General features: G+C 39.9%; 1 protein-coding gene across 1 annotated transcript in view; it reads right to left on the reverse strand.

Annotated features, from left to right (window-relative positions):
- The window catches only part of LOC120026163 (talin-1-like), a 156,274-nt gene that overhangs the window by 35,927 nt on the left and 103,943 nt on the right, over positions 1–16,404 (reverse strand). The gene's annotated exons all lie outside the window — the stretch shown is intronic.

Genomic DNA, 16,404 nt, shown 5'->3' on the forward strand with positions numbered 1-16,404 from the left:
TGGAGGACGAGTCCCCCCCCCGCCACAAACAAAGCCTTTTTTCGTCCTATTCCCTCTTCACCCTCCCCCCCCCCCCCCCCCCCTTTGCCCCCCCCCCTACTATCTCACTCCCGTCTACCCCTAGTTCTCCCCCACTCCTACTACCCACCCAAAAGCCACCCCCCCCCCCACCATGGGGAAACTTATGATAACTGGAGTAACTTCTGGTAGCAGATCAGTTCCACCAATGACATCTATAGATAACTGAGTAACTTCTGGTAGCGATCATTCCACCATGACAGACTCTATAGATAACTGAGTAACTTCTGGTAATCAGATCATTCCACCATGGACTCTATATGATAACCTAGTAACTTCTGGTAGCAGGTCATTCCACCATGACATGACTCTATAGATAACTGAGTAACTTCTGGTGCAGCAGATCATTCCACATGACATGATCTATAGATAAACTGAGTACTTCTAGTAGCAGATCATTTCAACCAGACATGACTCTATAGATACTGAGTAACTTCTGTAGCGAGCATTCCACCGATCTATAGATAACTGAGTAACTTCTGGTAGAGACCATTCCACCATGACTCTATAGATAACTGAGTAACTTCTAGTAGTCAGATCATTCCCCCCATGACATGACTCTATAGATAACTGAGTAACTTCTAGTAGCAAGATTCCCACATGACTCTATAGATAACTGAGTAACTTCTGTAGCAGATCATTCCACCATGACATGATCTTATAGATAACTGAGTAACTTCTAGTAGCAGATCATTCCACCATGACATGACTCTATAGATAACTGAGTAACTTCTAGTAGCAGTCATTCCACCATGACATGACTTATAGATAACTGAGTAATTCTGTAGCAGATCATTCCACCATGAATGACTCTATAGATAACTGAGTAACTTCTGGTAGCAGATCATTCCACCAGACTCTATAGATAACTGAGTAACTTCTGGTAGCAGATCATTCACCATGACATGACTCTAAGATACTGAGTAACTTATGGTAGCAGAGCATTCCCACCATGACTCTATAGATAACTGAGTAACTTCTGGTAGCAGATCATTCCACCATGACATGACCTTATAGATAACTGAGTAACTTCTGTTAGCAGACATTCCACCATGACTCTATAGAAACTGAGTAACTTCTGGTAGCAGATCATTCCACCATGACATGACTCTATAGATAACTGAGTAACTCTGTGCAGATCATTCCACCAACATGACTCTATAGATAACTGAGTAAACTTGGTAGCAGATCATTCCACCATGACATCATAGATAACTGAGTAACTTCTGGTAGCAGATCATTCACATGACTGACTCTATAGATAACTGAGTAACTTCTGGTAGCAGATCATTCCACATGACTCTATAGATAACTGAGTAACTTCTGGTAGCAGAGTCATTCCACCATGACATGACTCTATAGATAACCTGAGTAACTTCTGGTAGCAGATCATTCCACCATGACATGACTCTATAGATAACTGAGTAACTTCTAGTAGCAGATCATTCCACCATGACTCTATAGATAACTGAGAACTTCTGGTAGCAGAGCATTACCACCATGACTCTATAAGATAACTGAGTAACTTTGTAGCAGAGCATTCCACCATGGACTCTATAGATAACTGAGAACTTCTAGTAGCAGATCATTCCACCATGACATGACTCTATAGATAACTGAGTAACTTCTGTAGCAGATCATTCCACCATGACTCTATAGATAACTGAGTAACTTCTGGTAGCAGATCATTCCACCATGACTACTCTAATAGATAACTGAGTAACTTCTGGTACAGACATCCACCATGACAGACTCTATAGATAACTGAGTAACTTCTGTAGCAGATCATTCCACCATGACATGACTCTATAGATACTGAGTAACTTCTGGTAGCAGATCATTCCACCATGACATGACTCTATAGATAACTGAGTAACTTCTGGTAGCAGATCATTCCACCATGACTCTATAGATAACTGAGTAACTTCTGGTAGCAGATCATTCCACCATGACATGACTCTATAGATAACTGAGTAAAATTCTGGTAGCAGATCATTCCACCATGACTCTATAGATAACTGAGTAACTTCTGGTAGCAGAGCATTCCACCATGACTCTATAAGATAACTGAGTAACTTCTGGTAGCAGATCATTCCACCATGACATGACTCTATAGATATAACTGAGTAACTTCTGTAGCAGATCATTCCACCATACATGACTCTATAGATAACTGAGTAACTTCTGGTAGCAGACATTCCACCATGACATACTATAGATAACTGAGTAATTCTGTAGCAGAGCATTCCACCATGACATGACTCTATAGATAACTGAGTAATTCTGGTAGCAGAGCATTCCACCATGACATGACTCTATAGATAACTGAGAACTTCTGGTAGCAGAGCATTCCACCATGACATGACTCTATAGATAACTGAGTAACTTCTGGTAGCAGATCATTCCACATGACTCTATGATAACTGAGTAACTTTATGTAGCGAAGCATTCCACCATGACATGACTCTATAGTAACTGAGTAACTTCTGGTAGCAGAGCATTCCACCATGAACTCTATAGATAACTGAGTAACTTCTGGTAGCAGATCATTCCACCATGAAATGACTCTATAGATAACTGAGTAACCTCTGGTAGCAGATCATTTCACCATGACACGACTCTATAGATAACTGAGTAAACTTCTGGTAGAGAGCATTCCACCATGACTCTATAGATAACTGAGTAACTTCTGGTAGCAGATCATTCCACATAATGACTCTATAGATAACTGGTAACTTCTGGTAGCAGATCATTCCACCATGACTTATAGATAACTGAGTAACTTCTGGTAGCAGACATTCCACCATGACATGACTCTATAGATAACTGAGTAACTTCTAGTAGCAGATCATTCCACCATGACTTATAGATAACTGAGTAACTTCTGGTAGCAGAGCATTCCACCCATGACTCTATAGATAACTGAGTAACTTCTTGTACAGATCATTCCACCATGACTCTATAGATAACTGAGTAACTTCTGGTAGCAGATCATTCCACCATACATGACTCTATAGATAACTGAGTAACTTCTGGTAGCAGAGCATTCCACCACATGATCTATAGATAACTGAGTAACTTCTGGTAGCAGACATCCACCATGACATATCTATAGATAACTGAGTAACTTCTGTAGCAAGAATTCCACCATGACATGACTCTATAGATAACTGAGGAACTTCTGGTAGCAGTCATTCACCATGACATGACTCTATAGATAACTGAGTAACTTCTGGTAGCAGAGCATTCCACCATGACATGTCTATAGATAACTGAGTAACTTCTGGTAGCAGACATTCCACCATACATGACTCTATAGATAACTGAGTAACTTCTGGTAGCAGATCATTCCACCAGACATGGACTCTATAGATAAACTGAGTAAATTCTGGTAGCAGAGCATTCCACCATGATGACTCTATAGATAACTGAGTAACTCTGGTAGAGAGCATTCCACCATGACATGACTCTATAGAAACTGAGTAACTTCTGGTAGCAGATCATTCCACATGACATGACTCTAGATAACTGAGTAACTTCTGGTAGCAGACATTCCACCATGAATGACTCTATAGATAATGAGTAACTTTGGTAGCAGATCATTCCACCATGAACTCTATAGATAACTGAGTAACTTCTGGTAGCAGATCATTCCACCATGACTCTATAGTAAACTGAGTAACTTCTGGTAGCAGACATTCCACCATGACATGAACTCTATAGATAACTGAGTAACTTCTGGTAGCAGACATTCACCATGACTCTATAGATAACTGAGTAACTTCTGGTAGCAGATCATTCCACCATGACTCTATAGATAACTGAGTAACTTCTGTAGCAGATCATTCCACCATGACATGACTCTATAGATAAACTGGAGTAACTTCTGTAGCAGAGCATTCCACCATGACTATATAGATAACTGAGTAACTTCTGGTACAGATCATTCCACCATGACTCTATAGATAAACTGAGTAACTTTGGTAGCGATCATTCCACCATAACATGACTCTATAGATAACTGAGTACTTCTGGTACAGAGTCATTCCACCATGACATGACTCTATAGATAACTGAGTAACTTCTGGTAGCAGAGCATTCCACCATGACATGACTCTATAGATAACTGAGTAACTTCTGGTAGCAGATCATCCACCATGACATGACTCTATAGATAACTGAGTAACTTCTGGTAGCAGATCATTTCCACCATGACATGAATCTATAGATAACTGAGTAACTTCTGGTAGCAGATCATTCCACATGACATGACTCTATAGATAACTGAGTAACTTCTGGTAGCAGTCATTCCACCATGACATGACTCTATAGATAACTGAGTAACTCTGGTAGCAGATCATTCCACCATGACATGACTCTATAGATAACTGAGTAACTTCTGGTAGCATAGCATTCCCACATGACATGACTCTATAGATAAATGAGTAACTTCTGGTAGCAGATCATTCCACCATGACATGACTCTATAGATAACTGAGTAAATTCTGGTAGCAGATCATCACCATGACATGACTTATAGATAAATGAGTAACTTCTGGTAGCAGAGCATTCCACCAGACATGACTTTCTATAGATAACTGAGTAACTTCTGGTAGCAGATCATTCCACCATGACTCTATAGATAACTGAGTAACTTCTGGTAGCAGATCATTCCACCATGACATGACTCTATAGATAACTGAGTAACTTCTGGTAGCAGATCATTCCACACATGACTCTATAGATAACTGAGTAACTTCTGGTAGCAGAGCATTTCCCACCATGACTCTATAGATAAACTGAGTAACTTCTGGTAGCAGATCATTCCACCATGACATGACTCTATAGATAAATGAGTAACTTCTGGTAGCAGATCATTCCACCATGACTCTATAGATAACTGAGTAACTTCTGGTAGCAGATCATTCACCATGACTCTATAGATAACTGAGTAACTTTGGTAGCAGAGATCATTCCACCATGGACTCTATAGATAACTGAGTAACTTCTGGTACAGGCATTCCACCATGACTCTATAGATAACTGAGAACTTCTGGTAGCAGACATTCACCATACATGACTCTATAGATAACTGGAAACTTCTGGTAAGCAGATCATTCACCATACATGACTCTATAGATAACTGAGGAACTCTGGGAGCAGACATTCCACCATACATGACTCTATAGATAACTGAGAACCTTGGTAGCAGATCATTCCACCATAACATGACTCTATAGATAAACTGAGAACTCTGGTAGAGATCCTTCCACCATTAACATGACTCTATAGATAACTGAGTAATTCTGGTAGCAGATCATTCCACCAAGATGACTCTATAGATAACTGAGTAACTTCTGGTACAGGGTCATTCCACCAATGACTCTATAGATAAATGAGTAACTTCTGTTAGCAGGAGCATTCCACCATGACTCATAGATAACTGAGTAACTTCTGGTAGCAGATCATTCCACCATGACATGACTCTATATATAACTGAGTAACTTCTGGTAGCAGAAGCATTCACCACATGACTCTATAGATAACTGATAACTTCTGGTAGCAGAGCATTCCACCATGACATGACTCTATAGATAACTGAGTAACTCTGGTAGCAGACATTCACCATGAACATGATCTATAGATAACTGAGTAACTTTGGTAGCAGATCATTCCACCATGACATGACTCTATAGATAAATGAGTACTTCTGGTAGCAGATCATCCACCATGACATGATCTATAGATAACTGAGTAACTTCTGGTAGTCAGAGTCATTCCACCATGACATGACTCTATAGATAAACTGAGTAACTTCTGGTAGCAGATCATTCCACCATGACATGACTCTATAGATAAATGAGTAACTTCTGGTAGCAGAGCATTCCACATGACTCTATAGATAACTGAGTAACTTCTGGTAGCAGATCATTCCACCATGACATGACTCTATAGATAACTGAAGTAACTTCTGGTAGCAGAGCATTCCACCAGACATGACTCTATAGATAATTCGAGTAACTTCTGGTAGCAGATCATTCCACCATGACTCTATAGATAACTGAGGAACTTCTGGTAGCAGACATTCCACCATGACATGACTCTATAGATAAACTGAGTAACTTCTGGTAGCAGAGCATTCCACCATGAATGACTCTATAGATAACTGAGTAACTTCTGGTAGCAGAGCATTCACACATGACTCTATAGATAAATGAGAACTTCTGGTAAGCAAGGATCATTCACCATGACATGACTCTATAGATAACTGAGTAACTTCTGGTAGCAGATCATTCCACCAGCATGACTCTATAGATAAACTGAGTAACTTCTGGTAGCAGATCATTCCACCATGACTGACTCTATAGATAAACTGAGTAACTTCGGTAGCAGATCATTCCACCATACATGATTATAGATAACTGAGTAACTTCTGGTAGCAGATCATTCCACCATGACATGATCTATAGATAACTGAGTAACTTATGGTACAGATCATTCCACCATGACTCTATAGATAACTGAGGTAACTCTGGTAGCAGATCATTCACCATGACATGACTCTATAGATAACTGAGTAACTTCTGGTAGCAGATCATTCCACCATGACATGATCTATAGATAACTGAGGAACTTCTGGTAGCAGATCATTCCACCATGACATGACTCTATAGATAACTGAGTAACTTCTTGTAGCAGATCATTCCACCATGACATCTATAGATAACTGAGTAACTTTGGTAGCAGATCATTCCACCATTGACATGACTCTATAGATAACTGAGTAACCTCTGGTAGCAGATCATTCACCAGACAGACTCTATAGATAACTGAGTAACTTCTGGTAGCAGACATTCCACCATACATGACTCTATAGATAATGAGTAACTTCTGGTAGCAGACATTCCACCATGACATGACTCTATAGATAACTGAGTAACTTCTGGTAGCAGATCATTCCACCATGACATGACTTATAGATAACTGAGTAACTTTGGTAGCAGATCATTCACCAACATGACTCTATAGATAACTGAGTAACTTCTGGTAGCAGATCATTCCACCATGACATGATCTATAGATAACTGAGTAACTCTGGTAGCAGACATTCCACCATGACATGACTCTATAGATAACTGAGTAACTTCTGGTAGCAGATCATTCCACCATGGACTCTATAGATAACTGAGTAACTTCTGGTAGCAGACATTCCACCAGACATGACTCTATAGATAACTGAGTAACTTCTGGTAGCAGATCATTCCACCATGACTCTATAGATAACTGAGTAACTTTCGGTAGCAGACATTCCACCATGACAGACTCTATAGATAACTGAGTAACTTCTGGTAGCAGACATTCCACCATGACATGACTCTATAGATAACTGAGTAACTTCTGTAGCAGATCATTCCACATGACCTATAGATAAACTGAGTAACCTTGGTAGCAGAGCATTCCACCATGACCGATCTATAGATAACTGAGTAACTTCTGGTAGCAGAGCATTCCACCATGGACTCTATAGATAACTGAGTAACTTCTGGTAGCAGATCATTCCACCATGACATGACTCTATAGATAACTGAGTAAAATTCTGGTAGCAGATCATTCCACACATGACTCTATAGATAACTGAGTAAATTCTGGGAGCAGATTATTCCACCATACATGACTCTATAGATAACTGAGTAACTTCTGGTAGCGATCATTCACCATACATGACTTATAGATAACTGAGTAACTCTGGTAGCAGATCATTCCACCATATGACTCTATAGATAACTGAGTAACTTCTGGTAGCAGACATTCCACCATGACTCTATAGATAACTGAGTAAACTTCTGGTAGCAGATCATTCACCATGACGACTCTAATGATAACTGAGTAACTTCTGGTAGCAGTACATTCCACCGACATGACTCTATAGATAACTGAGTAACTTCTGGTAGCAGAGATTCCCACCATGACATGACTCTTAGATAAATGAGTAACTTGGGCAAGATCATTCCACCATAACATGACTCTATAGATAACTGAGTAACTTCTGGTAGCAGATCATTCCACCATGACTCTATAGATAAAACTGAGTAACTTCTGGTAGCAGATCATTCCACCATGATGACTCTATAGATAACTGAGTAACTTCTGGTAGCAGATCATTCCACCATGAACAGTGATCTCTATAGATAACTGAGTAACTTCTGTAGCAGATCATTCCACCATGACTCTATAGATAACTGAGTAACTTCTGGTAGCAGATCATTCCACCATGACTCTATAGATAACTGAGTAACTTCTGGTAGCAGATCATCCACAGCATGACTCTATAGATAACTGATGTAACTTCGGTAGACAGAGTCATTTCCACATGACATGACTCCTATAGGGGGATTGTACAATAGATAACTGAGTAACTTTGGTAGCAGATCATTCCACCATGACTCTATAGATAACTGAGTAACTTCTGGTAGCAGATCATTCCCCATGACATGCTATAGATAACTGAGTAACTTCTGGTAGCAGATCATTCCACCATGACTCTATAGATAACTGAGTAACTTCTGGTAGCAGAGCATTCCACCATGACTCTATAGATAACTTAGTAACTTCTGGTAGCAGATCATTCCACCATGACATGACTCTATAGATAACTGAGTAACTTCTGGTAGCAGATCATTCCACCATGACTCTATAGATAACTGAGTAACTTCTGGTAGCAGATCATTCCACCATGACTCTATAGATAACTGAGTAACTTCTGGTAGCAGATCATTCCACCATGACTCTATAGATAACTGAGTAACTTCTGGTATCAGGTCATTCCACCATGACTCTATAGATAACTGAGGAACTTCTGGTAGCAGATCATTCCACCATAACATGACTCTATAGATAACTGAGGAACCTCTGGTAGCAGATCATTCCACCATAACATGACTCTATAGATAACTGAGGAACCTCTGGTAGCAGATCATTCCACCATAACATGACTCTATAGATAACTGAGGAACCTCTGGTAGCAGATCATTCCACCATAACATGACTCTATAGATAACTGAGTAACTTCTGGTAGCAGATCATTCCACCATGACATGACTCTATAGATAACTGAGTAACTTCTGGTAGCAGAGCATTCCACCATGACTCTATAGATAACTGAGTAACTTCTGGTAGCAGATCATTCCACCATGACATGACTCTATAGATAACTGAGTAACTTCTGGTATCAGGTCATTCCACCATGACACTATAGATAACTGAGTAACTTCTGGTAGCAGAGCATTCCACCATGACATGACTCTATAGATAACTGAGTAACTTCCTGGTAGCAGATCATTCCACCATGACTCTATAGATAACTGAGTAACTTCTGGTAGCAGAGCATTCCACCATGACTCTATAGATAACTGAGTAACTTCTGGTAGCAGAGCATTCCACCATGACATGACTCTATAGATAACTGAGTAACTTCTGGTAGCAGAGCATTCCACCATGACATGACTCTATAGATAACTGAGTAACTTCTGGTAGCAGATCATTCCACCATAACATGACTCTATAGATAACTGAGTAACTTCTGGTAGCAGATCATTCCACCATGACATGATTCTATAGATAACTGAGTAACTTCTGGTATCAGGTCATTCCACCATGACTCTATAGATAACTGAGTAACTTCTGGTAGCAGATCATTCCACCATGACATGACTCTATAGATAACTGAGTAACTTCTGGTAGCAGAGCATTCCACCATGACTCTATAGATAACTGAGTAACTTCTGGTAGCAGATCATTCCACCATGACATGACTCTATAGATAACTGAGTAACTTCTGGTAGCAGAGCATTCCACCATGACATGACTCTATAGATAACTGAGTAACTTCTGGTAGCAGATCATTCCACCATGACATGACTCTATAGATAACTGAGTAACTTCTGGTAGCAGATCATTCCACCATGACATGACTCTATAGATAACTGAGTAACTTCTGGTAGCAGAGCATTCCACCATGACATGACTCTATAGATAACTGAGTAACTTCTGGTAGCAGAGCATTCCACCATGACTCTATAGATAACTGAGTAACTTCTGGTAGCAGATCATTCCACCATGACATGACTCTATAGATAACTGAGTAACTTCTGGTAGCAGAGCATTCCACCATGACATGACTCTATAGATAACTGAGTAACTTCTGGTAGCAGATCATTCCACCATGACATGACTCTATAGATAACTGAGTAACTTCTGGTAGCAGATCATTCCACCATAACATGATTCTATAGATAACTGAGTAACTTCTGGTAGCAGATCATTCCACCATGACATGATTCTATAGATAACTGAGTAACTTCTGGTATCAGGTCATTCCACCATGACTCTATAGATAACTGAGTAACTTCTGGTAGCAGATCATTCCACCATAACATGACTCTATAGATAACTGAGTAACTTCTGGTAGCAGATCATTCCACCATGACATGACTCTATAGATAACTGAGTAACTTCTGGTAGCAGATCATTCCACCATGACATGACTCTATAGATAACTGAGTAACTTCTGGTAGCAGATCATTCCACCATGACTCTATAGATAACTGAGTAACTTCTGGTAGCAGATCATTCCACCATGACATGACTCTATAGATAACTGAGTAACCTCTGGTAGCAGATCATTCCACCATGACATGACTCTATAGATAACTGAGTAACTTCTGGTAGCAGAGCATTCCACCATGACATGACTCTATAGATAACTGAGTAACTTCTGGTAGCAGAGCATTCCACCATGACATGACTCTATAGATAACTGAGTAACTTCTGGTAGCAGATCATTCCACCATGACATGACTCTATAGATAACTGAGTAACTTCTGGTAGCAGAGCATTCCACCATGACATGACTCTATAGATAACTGAGTAACTTCTGGTAGCAGATCATTCCACCATGACATGACTCTATAGATAACTGAGTAACCTCTGGTAGCAGAGCATTCCACCATGACATGACTCTATAGATAACTGAGTAACTTCTGGTAGCAGAGCATTCCACCATGACTCTATAGATAACTGAGTAACTTCTGGTAGCAGAGCATTCCACCATGACATGACTCTATAGATAACTGAGTAACTTCTGGTAGCAGAGCATTCCACCATGACTCTATAGATAACTGAGTAACTTCTGGTAGCAGAGCATTCCACCATGACATGACTCTATAGATAACTGAGTAACTTCTGGTAGCAGAGCATTCCACCATGACATGACTCTATAGATAACTGAGTAACTTCTAGTAGCAGATCATTCCACCATGACTATAGATAACTGAGTAACCTCTGGTAGCAGAGCATTCCACCATGACATGACTATAGATAACTGAGTAACTTCTGGTAGCAGAGCATTCCACCATGACTCTATAGATAACTGAGTAACTTCTGGTAGCAGATCATTCCACCATGACATGACTCTATAGATAACTGAGTAACTTCTGGTAGCAGATCATTCCACCATAACATGACTCTATAGATAACTGAGTAACTTCTGGTAGCAGATCATTCCACCATAACATGACTCTATAGATAACTGAGTAACTTCTGGTAGCAGATCATTCCACCATAACATGACTCTATAGATAACTGAGTAACTTCTGGTAGCAGATCATTCCACCATAACATGACTCTATAGATAACTGAGTAACTTCTGGTAGCAGAGCATTCCACCATGACTCTATAGATAACTGAGTAACTTCTGGTAGCAGATCATTCCACCATGACATGACTCTATAGATAACTGAGTAACTTCTGGTAGCAGAGCATTCCACCATGACATGACTCTATAGATAACTGAGTAACTTCTGGTAGCAGAGCATTCCACCATGACATGACTCTATAGATAACTGAGTAACTTCTGGTAGCAGATCATTCCACCATAACATGACTCTATAGATAACTGAGTAACTTCTGGTAGCAGATCATTCCACCATGACTCTATAGATAACTGAGTAACTTCTGGTAGCAGATCATTCCACCATGACTCTATAGATAACTGAGTAACTTCTGGTAGCAGATCATTCCACCATAACATGACTCTATAGATAACTGAGTAACTTCTGGTAGCAGATCATTCCACCATGACTCTATAGATAACTGAGTAACTTCTGGTAGCAGATCATTCCACCATGACTCTATAGATAACTGAGTAACTTCTGGTAGCAGATCATTCCACCATGACATGACTCTATAGATAACTGTGTAACTTCAGGTAGCAGAGCATTCCACCATGACATGACTCTATAGATAACTGAGTAACTTCTGGTAGCAGATCATTCCACCATGACTCTATAGATAACTGAGTAACTTCTGGTAGCAGATCATTCCACCATGACTCTATAGATAACTGAGTAACTTCTGGTAGCAGATCATTCCACCATGACATGACTCTATAGATAACTGAGTAACTTCTGGTAGCAGATCATTCCACCATGACTCTATAGATAACTGAGTAACTTCTGGTAGCAGATCATTCCACCATGACTCTATAGATAACTGAGTAACTTCTAGTAGCAGATCATTCCACCATGACTCTATAGATAACTGAGTAACTTCTGGTAGCAGAGCATTCCACCATGACATGACTCTATAGATAACTGAGTAACTTCTGGTAGCAGATCATTCCACCATGACATGATTCTATAGATAACTGAGTAACTTCTGGTAGCAGATCATTCCACCATGACATGACTCTATAGATAACTGAGTAACTTCTGGTAGCAGATCATTCCACCATGACTCTATAGATAACTGAGTAACTTCTGGTAGCAGATCATTCCACCATAACATGACTCTATAGATAACTGAGTAACTTCTGGTAGCAGATCATTCCACCATGACATGATTCTATAGATAACTGAGTAACTTCTGGTAGCAGATCATTCCACCATGACATGACTCTATAGATAACTGAGTAACTTCTGGTAGCAGATCATTCCACCATGACTCTATAGATAACTGAGTAACTTCTGGTAGCAGATCATTCCACCATAACATGACTCTATAGATAACTGAGTAACTTCTGGTAGCAGATCATTCCACCATGACTCTATAGATAACTGAGTAACTTCTGGTAGCAGATCATTCCACCATGACTCTATAGATAACTGAGTAACTTCTGGTAGCAGATCATTCCACCATGACATGATTCTATAGATAACTGAGTAACTTCTGGTAGCAGATCATTCCACCATGACATGACTCTATAGATAACTGAGTAACTTCTGGTAGCAGATCATTCCACCATGACTCTATAGATAACTGAGTAACTTCTGGTAGCAGATCATTCCACCATGACATGACTCTATAGATAACTGAGTAACTTCTGGTAGCAGATCATTCCACCATGACTCTATAGATAACTGAGTAACTTCTGGTAGCAGATCATTCCACCATGACTCTATAGATAACTGAGTAACTTCTGGTAGCAGATCATTCCACCATAACATGATTCTATAGATAACTGAGTAACTTCTGGTAGCAGATCATTCCACCATGACTCTATAGATAACTGAGTAACTTCTGGTAGCAGATCATTCCACCATGACTCTATAGATAACTGAGTAACTTCTGGTAGCAGAGCATTCCACCATGACATGACTCTATAGATAACTGAGTAACTTCTGGTAGCAGATCATTCCACCATAACATGACTCTATAGATAACTGAGTAACTTCTGGTAGCAGAGCATTCCACCATGACATGACTCTATAGATAACTGAGTAACTTCTGGTAGCAGATCATTCCACCATGACATGACTCTATAGATAACTGAGTAACTTCTGGTAGCAGATCATTCCACCATGACTCTATAGATAACTGAGTAACTTCTGGTAGCAGAGCATTCCACCATGACATGACTCTATAGATAACTGAGTAACTTCTGGTAGCAGATCATTCCACCATGACTCTATAGATAACTGAGTAACCTCTGGTAGCAGAGCATTCCACCATGACTCTATAGATAACTGAGTAACTTCTGGTATCAGGTCATTCCACCATGACATGACTCTATAGATAACTGAGTAACTTCTAGTAGCAGATCATTCCACCATGACATGACTCTATAGATAACTGAGTAACTTCTGGTAGCAGAGCATTCCACCATGACATGACTCTATAGATAACTGAGTAACTTCTAGTAGCAGATCATTCCACCATGACATGACTCTATAGATAACTGAGTAACTTCTGGTAGCAGGTCATTCCACCATGACTCTATAGATAACTGAGTAACTTCTGGTAGCAGATCATTCCACCATGACATGACTCTATAGATAACTGAGTAACTTCTGGTAGCAGATCATTCCACCATGACTCTATAGATAACTGAGTAACTTCTGGTAGCAGATCATTCCACCATGACATGACTCTATAGATAACTGAGTAACTTCTGGTAGCAGATCATTCCACCATGACTCTATAGATAACTGAGTAACTTCTGGTAGCAGATCATTCCACCATGACATGACTCTATAGATAACTGAGTAACTTCTGGTATCAGGTCATTCCACCATGACTCTATAGATAACTGAGTAACTTCTGGTAGCAGAGCATTCCACCATGACATGACTCTATAGATAACTGAGTAACTTCTGGTATCAGGTCATTCCACCATGACTCTATAGATAACTGAGTAACTTCTGGTAGCAGAGCATTCCACCATGACTCTATAGATAACTAAGTGAAGATCTGTTTATGGTTTGGGTACCGTTAAGGAACCCATAGTGGTGTGTCTGGTGAGGTATGTCTGTCTGTTTAAAATAGATTATACAAGTGTTAAGGCATTTTCAACACACAAATGTTTCTTAAAAAGACTAGAAGAGATGTACATTTTTCCTCAACCATGAAAAACTATCACGCAAGTTGTTCATGTTAGTTCTGTGTGTGCAGTTCAGAGTAAAGCGTACTGCTTTGTCGTGAGCCAGCGGCAGCTTTGCTGCACTTGACCATATTACCAGACGGTAATCAGGTTGGGACCAGACCACAGCCTGAACAACTAGTACAGTTGATTTTTGTGTCAAAAATGCAACATATATTTTATAAACAGACATTCTTCTCCCCATCTTCACAACTACTTTGTCAATATGACTTAACCATGATAACTGACCATCCAATGTTATACCTAGGAGTTCAACTTCCTCAACTTCCTCAGTGGCCACACCCTTACACACAACTCCTCTTGAGGTTTAGGTCTTAGAGAATGTTTTGAACCAAATACAATGCCTTTAGTTTTAGATGTATTTAAGACCCGTTTATTGTTAATTACCCATTTTGACACTGACTGCAACTCCCTGCTAAGAGTGTCAGTGAGCTCACTGGCTAGAGGTGCTGATGTGTAGAGTGTTCAATCATCAGCATTCGCAGTCATTTTAGCTTCTTGTAAGACCAGTGGCAAATAATTGGTAAAAATAGAGAAGAGGAACGGCCCAATGTAACTGCCCTGAGGGACACCGCACTGTAGATATCTGATGTTAGAGACGCTTCCATTGAATAACACTCTCTGGGTTCTATTGGATAAATAACTCTCCAACCATGTGATGACAGGTGATGTCAAGTTTTTTTTTTCAATAACAATTTATGATCAATAACAATTTATGATCAATAACATCAAAGGCTGCACTGAAATCTAACAATACAGCTCCAACTATTTGTATTTTGAATTTATTAAGGATCCCCATTTGCTGCTGTCAAAGCAGAAGCTACTCCTTCTGGGGTCCAGCAACATTAAACAGTTATATAGAGTTTAAAATAGTACATAACATTTCATAACACTATCATGTGATTATCCATTTATTTTAGCCAGTCATCTTATTATCCATTTCTTTTAGCCAGTCATCTGTGTCAGTGCAGTACAAGTTGAGTGCCCTTCCCTATATGCATGCTGAAAGTCAGTAGTTCATTTGTCACAAGTTATTCCTGTCACAAGTCATGTGACAGGAAGATCGTGGGAGAGATGGGTTGTGTGTGTACACTTGGTGCTGTATAATATGCATACTGTTGAGGTTGTGGTTAGCTTGTATGTACAGTACTGTGTGTTTGTGAAAATGTGTGTATTTGGGCATGTGCTTGCCATCTACTAGGGCAGGGGTGTGTGTGTGGTGTGTGGTGTGTGAAACTTCCTGCTAGCCTATAAGCACAGTACGCATACGGCATATGCAAGGTGTATTGTGTGTGTGTGTGTGTGTCAAACTTCCTGCTAGGCTACAAGCACAGTACGCATACGGCATATGCAAGGTGTATTGTGTGTGTGTGTGTGTGTGTGTGTGTGTG

Source organism: Salvelinus namaycush, chromosome 31 (genome assembly GCF_016432855.1).
Source record: "Salvelinus namaycush isolate Seneca chromosome 31, SaNama_1.0, whole genome shotgun sequence".
Lineage (NCBI taxonomy): Eukaryota > Metazoa > Chordata > Actinopteri > Salmoniformes > Salmonidae > Salvelinus > Salvelinus namaycush.